Below are 6,622 nucleotides of genomic sequence, written 5' to 3' on the forward strand. Positions count from 1 at the left end.
TAGCCTTGATCAAAAGTGCTCAAGGACAGTACCCAGGCCCTGAGTTCAAGCACCCAGACTGAAAAGAAAAAAGGCCAGGTGGCTCACACCTGTAAGCCTAGCTACTTTTTTTAAATTTTTTTTATTTTTTAGCTGTTGTAGGGCTTGGACTCTGGGCCTGGGCGCTGACCCTGAGCTCTTCAGCTCAAGGCTACCCCTTGAGCCTCAGCACCACTGTGGGTTTTCTAGTGGTTAAGTGGAGGATTGCAGGCATCAACTACCTGGCTTTGGTCTGTTATCTTGAAATTCTTCTCCAGTGAGTGGCTCTTTTTTGTTTTTGTTTTTTCCTCTTGTTCTGTGTAGTTGAGAGGGTTTTTTGTTGGTTTTTGTCAGTCATGGGTCTTGACTTCTGGGCCTGGTTGCTGTTTGTGAGCTGTTCAGCTCAAAGCTACCACTCTACCATTTGAGCCACAGCTTCTGGGTTTCTGGTGGTTAATTAGAGATAAGAGACCCATGGACTTTCCTGCCAAGGCTGGTTTTTAACAGCAATCCTCAGATCTCAGTCTCCTGAGTAGCTGGGATTATAGCTTGTTTTTAACATAGATGTGGTAAATCTTACGTTGTGGGAGTTTTAGGTGTTTGTTTTTTCTTTCTTTGCTTTTAACTGGTCTACTTTCATAGGCAATGACTCTATACTTATTTGAACCTACTTTAGGTTCTATCTTTTAGGTAACATGTCAAATCTCATATCTTCTCAGCTGAGTGGTTTTGAATCTTCCTGTGAATGGTTGATTCAGGGATAGGTCAGCCAAAGAGAAATAGTATTGAAGGATTGACCTCCACCCTGTTTTCCTAGGTACATATAGATGCCAGGCAAGCCACCAAAGATATGCGCAGACTGTGCAGGCAGGGCAATCGAAGTCTTACTGTAAGCATTCCATGTGGGCCCAGCTGAAAAGCCCCCACCTTCCTTGACCTAATGACTTTTTCATTAACCTCTGCTTCCCTGCTAGACCACATAAACCCCTCTTCCCCAGCCCATCTTACACAACCTCCATTCCTGTAAGAAGGTCTGTGTTGCTCCCTGGCAATGGACAGGGAGATTGAGTCTGGCATGTTCCTTCCTTTTTCCTCCACTTTCCTAACAAATACATCCACAGAATTTGGGTCCCATCCTTTCCAGCTCCTCTATTTGTTTTCCAGATTCTTCCTTCAATTTCCTACAGCTACAAATCACCTGGATTCTGACATATTAACTTGTCTGATCAAAAAGATTGAGCTGAAATCTACTAGAGTTTCATTTGACCCACATCATGTTAGCTTTGGCTTACTCTCAGGCTAGGAGCTATGAAAACAGGAAATTTATTCCCAGGTGTTAACTATTTTCCAGAAGCTGCAAGCTTTTGTTCATTCTAGTTTCTTGGGCTTGTTGCTTTTTGTTCAGATCAAATGTTCCTGTTTTCTGATTGGCACACGCCTACGATTGGCATAGCATCCCCATGTTGCTGGCATGTGCTACTGTACCCAGCTATAGTGCTTCCCTCTAGGCAAGTGTTCTATCTCTGAGCTACATTTCCAACCTAATTATCATCGTTGAAACAATCTTCTGTAGTCACAAAACATTTTCAAGGAAAGATGTGTTTTGATCACAAACACAAGTGGGTGGTTCTAAATGCCCACATCACTCTCCACTGTGTGCAGATAGTGGGATTTTTGTGACTGCTCTCAAAGCACTACTTTCTTGGCTTGCTATGTAAATCCTGTGTAAACCATAGGATCTTTAAAGCATTGTTATCTCAGCTCCCTGAGTTTGCCTTCCGTCCTACTTACTAGTTTAACAAATGGAATCATTTAGTCCTGGAGAGATGCCCCATTGTGATGCTACAGTTCTATGTTGTCATTACACACACACACACACAATTTTATTTTTTGGTGCAAGTCCAAAAAGTCCTAGGTTTAGGGCTTACACTCAGAGTCTAGATACTATGAGCTTTTCTTTCTTTCTTCCTTCCTTTCTTTCTTTCTTTCTTTCTTCCTTTCTTTCTTATTGCTAGTTCTGGGGCTTGAACTTAAGGACAAGGCGCTATTCTTGAGCAGTTTTGCTCAAGGCTAGCATTCTACCACTTGAGCCATAGCCTCCACCACTGGCTTTTTGTGCTTAACTGGAGATGAGTCTCTCAGATTTTTTTCCTGCCCTGGCTGTCTTCAAACCATGAACCTCTGATCTCAGTCCTGGGAATAGGTAGAATTATAGGTGTCAACCTGTGCCAGCTGTCCCTGAGCTTTTGTGCTCAAAGCTAGCACTCTACCACTTGAGCCACAACTCCACTTCTGGCTTTTGGTGGGTAATTGGAGATAAGAGTCTCATAGATGTTTGCCCTCATATTTCAGCCTCCTGAGTTCATGCATAAACTACCATCATCTGGCTTATGTTTATTATTATTATTATTAGTCATGGGGCTTGAACTGAAGGCTTTGGCACTGTCCTTGAGCTTCTTTTGCTCAAGGCTAGCAGTCTATCATTTGAGCCACAGTACTACTTAGGGCTTTTTCTGTGTATGTGGTACTGAGGAATTGAACCAGGGTTTCATGCAAGCTAGGCAAGTACTCTACTGCTAAGCCACGTTCGCAGCCCTAATTTTTTTTTAATTCACCGTATTTGTCTTTCCCCCCGCTTCTCTTTCTCTCTTTTGCCAGTCCTGGGGCATGAACTCAGGGCCTGGGCACTGTCCTTGGACACTTTTTGCTCAAGGCTAGCACTCTGCCACTTGAAGCACAACTCCCCTTCTGGCTTTTTCTATATATGTGGTTCCAGGAATTGAACCACTAAGCCACCTTCTCAGCCCCCTAGAACATTTTATTTTATATATAAAAAGTGGTAGAGTGTTTGCCTAGCATGCACAAAGCCCTGAGTTTAATTCCTCAGTACGATATACACAGAAAATGCCGGAAGTAGTGCCTCAAGGGTAGAGCGCTAGCCTTGATAAAGCCCAAGGACAGTGCCCAGGTTCTAAGTACAAGCTCCAGGAGGGGCAAAAAAAAAAAGAGTTTACTTTGTTTAGGGCTTTTCCCAAAACCATCTTTTTTTTTGGGGGGGGTAGGTCATGGGCACTGTCCCTCAGCTCTTCAGCTCAAGGCTACCGCCCTACCCTTGAGCCAAGATCCACTACTTTTCTAAAGATTAGAGACAAGAGTCTTTTTGATCCTGTGCTGGCTTTGAACCTTGAACCTCAGATCTCAGTCTCCTGGGTAGCTAGGTTTATAGGCATGAACCACTGTGTTCGGCTCATTTTTATTTATTTATTATTATTTTTTGCCAGTCCTGGGGCATGAACTCAGGGCCTGAGCCCTGTCCTTGAGCTTTCTTGAGGCTAGAGCTCTACCACTTGAGCCACAGCCCCACTACTTTTCTATGTATGTGGTACCAAGGAATCAAATCCAGATCTTCATGCATGCTAGGCAAGCACTCTACCACTAGGCCAAACTCCCATCCCTCACTTTTTTTTTTTTTAATAAAGGGATTTCAAACAATTTAATTTTTCAGGCATCTATGCTTTGTTAGTAGCCAGAAGAGCCATGTTGCCAGTACTAATAAGCCAAAGCTCCTCTGAATATAGACCCATCTATAAGACATTTCCCCCCTGGCTGTCCTCTCAAGAATGTGAGTCCTTTCCAGCTCAGTGGGTTGTGATACCTGAGCTCCAGGAGATATTTGGCCTGCCTTTTTTTTTTTTTTTCCTGGCAGTTGTTCCCCTGCTTCATTCAGATGGATTACTTGCATGCCTACTTGCATGACCACTGAGCTGAAGATGGGGGTAAACCAGAATAGAAGTGTGTTTTGCAGTGAAGCTCTCTTTCCCGGTCATCAATCCTTTGACTTGTAGCCGCTGTCACCTCCATATATATATTTTTTTTCTTTTTTTTTTTCTTTTTTTTGCCAGTCCTGGGCTTGAGCTCAGGGCCTGAGCACTGTCCTTGGACTTTCTCAAGGCTAGAGCTCTACCACTTGAGCCTCAACACCATTTCCAGCTTTTTTCTACATGTGGTACCGAGGAATCGAACCCGGGTCTTCATGCATGCTAGGCAAGCACTTTAACCACTAGGCCAAACTCCCAGCCCCACCTCCCTATATTTTCAATGCATGGAGAGTATGGGTCTCTAGCTGGTAGAGACTTGGGAAAGGTCTTCCCAGTATACTCAGGACGGAGAGCCTCAGTGTTAGGACTATCAGTGCTAACAGAGTCCCAGGAGCCTCCCTCTGGGTTCCTATCTGAGGTCTGGAGCCTGCAAGCTGGCTCTAGGTAGTGAGCTACCAGGTCACTGGGCTTGTCATCTTGGTTTCCTTTCTGTCAGAGATCATTGTTCTCTACTTCCCCTTTTCCAGAGTTTATGTTTTGTCTAGGATGGGAGGAAAACTTCATCCTGATATTGTCATATGTGGAAGTAAAAGTCCTCTGGTCATTCAGAATGGAATTTCTGGTGTGTTAATAGTCTATTATAATTATTTTGATAGTACGGAGGTTTGCACTCAAAACCTTGCACCTGCTAAGCAGGCACTCTACCATTGAACATCTAATGCTTGTGTGTGTGTGTGTGTGTGTGTGTGTCTTAGTTCTGAGGCTTGAACTCTGGGCCTGGGCGCTGTCCCTGAGTTCTTCAGCTCAAGGCTACCACCTACCCCTTGAGCCTCAGCCCCACTTCCCAATTTCTTGAGGTGAATTGGAGATAAGAGTCTCACATTCTTTAGTGCCCAGGCTGGTTTTGAACCTTGATCCTCATATCTTAGTCTCCTGAGTAGCTAAGATTACAGTAAGACATGAGCCACTGCGTCCAGCTTTTTTTTTTTTTTTTTTTTTTAAAGATTCTGGCTATGGGCTGGGAGTTTGGCTTAGTGGTAGAGTGCTTGCCTAGCATACAATGAGGAGCTAAAAAGTGCCCCCATTCTGAAGCAGTAACCATTTTGTTGTTTATATAAACTGTGAGTGACCCAAAAGTGTACATAAATTAAAGAAACAGAATTGTGGTGCCATTAAGTCCCAGGAACTGACCTGTGTTAAAATTAACCAGAACTTGTGTAAATTCAAGGGATGGCATTTGTGTTTTCTAAAGCCATAAAACTACCCTCAGACAGCTAATTAGGACTCTACTGGCATGGGAACTTCCAATTAGCTTCCACTGCCCTGAAGTGTCCCTAACCCCTACCTTATCTCACTCCAATAGCTGATTGTTCTGTTGATGTAAATCTGTGGTCTTTGCCTTTAAATGCCCTGTAAAAATTCAGCTCAGTACCTCCTCCTAAGCTCCTGCTGTATGGGTGCTGGGTGCTAGGACAGGGGCCTGAGCTATAGCCCGCCTGAATAAAGACTTGCTTTTGCATTTCAGAACATCTGGCTCTGGGTAGTCTCCTTGGTGGTCCTCCTGAGACTTGGGCATTACAACATGAAGACCCAAATTTGATTCCTCTGTACCACATACATAGAAAAAAGCTGGAAGTGGTTCTGTGGCTCAAGTGGTAGAGCTCTAGCCTTGAGAAAGTCCAACAACATTGCTCAGGCCCTGAGATCAAGCCAGGACTGGCAAAAAAAAAAAAAAAAAAAAAAGAGTCTGGCTATATCCATGAAGCTGGTTTCTAAGTCTTGATTCTCCTGTCCCAGGAATTCCAGGGCCAACCTTACACAACTTTTTTTTTGTGTGTGTCATGGGGCTTGAACTCTGGGCCTGGGTGTTGTCCCTGAGCTCTTCAGCTCAAGGCTACTGCCCTACCCCTTGATGTACAATGCCACTCCTTACACAACTCTTGCAGAGATGAATCACTTATTTTCTTTGTGGTGCTGTTTCAAACCTAGGCCTTCACACAGATGTTAGGAGAACACACATACTTGTTAAATTCCTGATTTATTGACTGTGATTTTACTTTTTAGTAAGCCTATATTCCTTTCTCAAACATACCTTTCCTTTTGGAATGGTCTTATTAGATGCTTCTATAAACATGTGTTTTCTGGAACTCAAGGTAATTGAAAAGTGACTGTGGAGAGAACGGCTTTGCAATAGAGCAAAGCTAGATACAAAATGGAGGCAGAGATGCCAGGCGTTCCTCCTGCAGTTAGTTCAGCCAGCAAAACCAACCACTACCTGTTACAGACACATTCTCAATAGGCCGAAAGCGTGTTGTCACTAGAATGAGCGCAGTATTGTAGCTTTTTTTTGCGGGGGGGGGGGGGGGAGGCTGCATATTTGAGATTGCATGCGAGAAATGACTCTAGGTCCAGTCTGCAATAACTACAACCTTTTCTCTCAGCCATCCACTGATCTCACCCTCCATTTCAGTTTCAAAACCTTTTGCATTTCTCCATCGCTCATGGCCAATCGGTCCCGGGCTACAAAGAAGGCAGAGGGTGGCTGAAAAGCCTAGAAGACCAGAGCTGCTGTCATCAACAGGGTAAGACTAGGCAAGCCCGGCCTGGGGCGGGAAGGCTCAGGAGCTGGATCCCCCTCCTCTCCCTCCTCCGCCTCCTCCTCTGCCCAGCGCTCCGCCTCTCTGCGGCAGAGCTCAAGCCGGTGCGAACCGGTTCAAGGCACAGTCCGACGCCCCCCCTTTACCCAATCCCCAGCACGTCCCCTCCCCCTAGTTCTGCGCTGGAGA

Source organism: Megascapheus bottae, chromosome 17, assembly GCF_031878675.1.
Source record: "Megascapheus bottae isolate mThoBot1 chromosome 17, mThoBot2.hap1, whole genome shotgun sequence".
Classification (NCBI taxonomy): domain Eukaryota; kingdom Metazoa; phylum Chordata; class Mammalia; order Rodentia; family Geomyidae; genus Megascapheus; species Megascapheus bottae.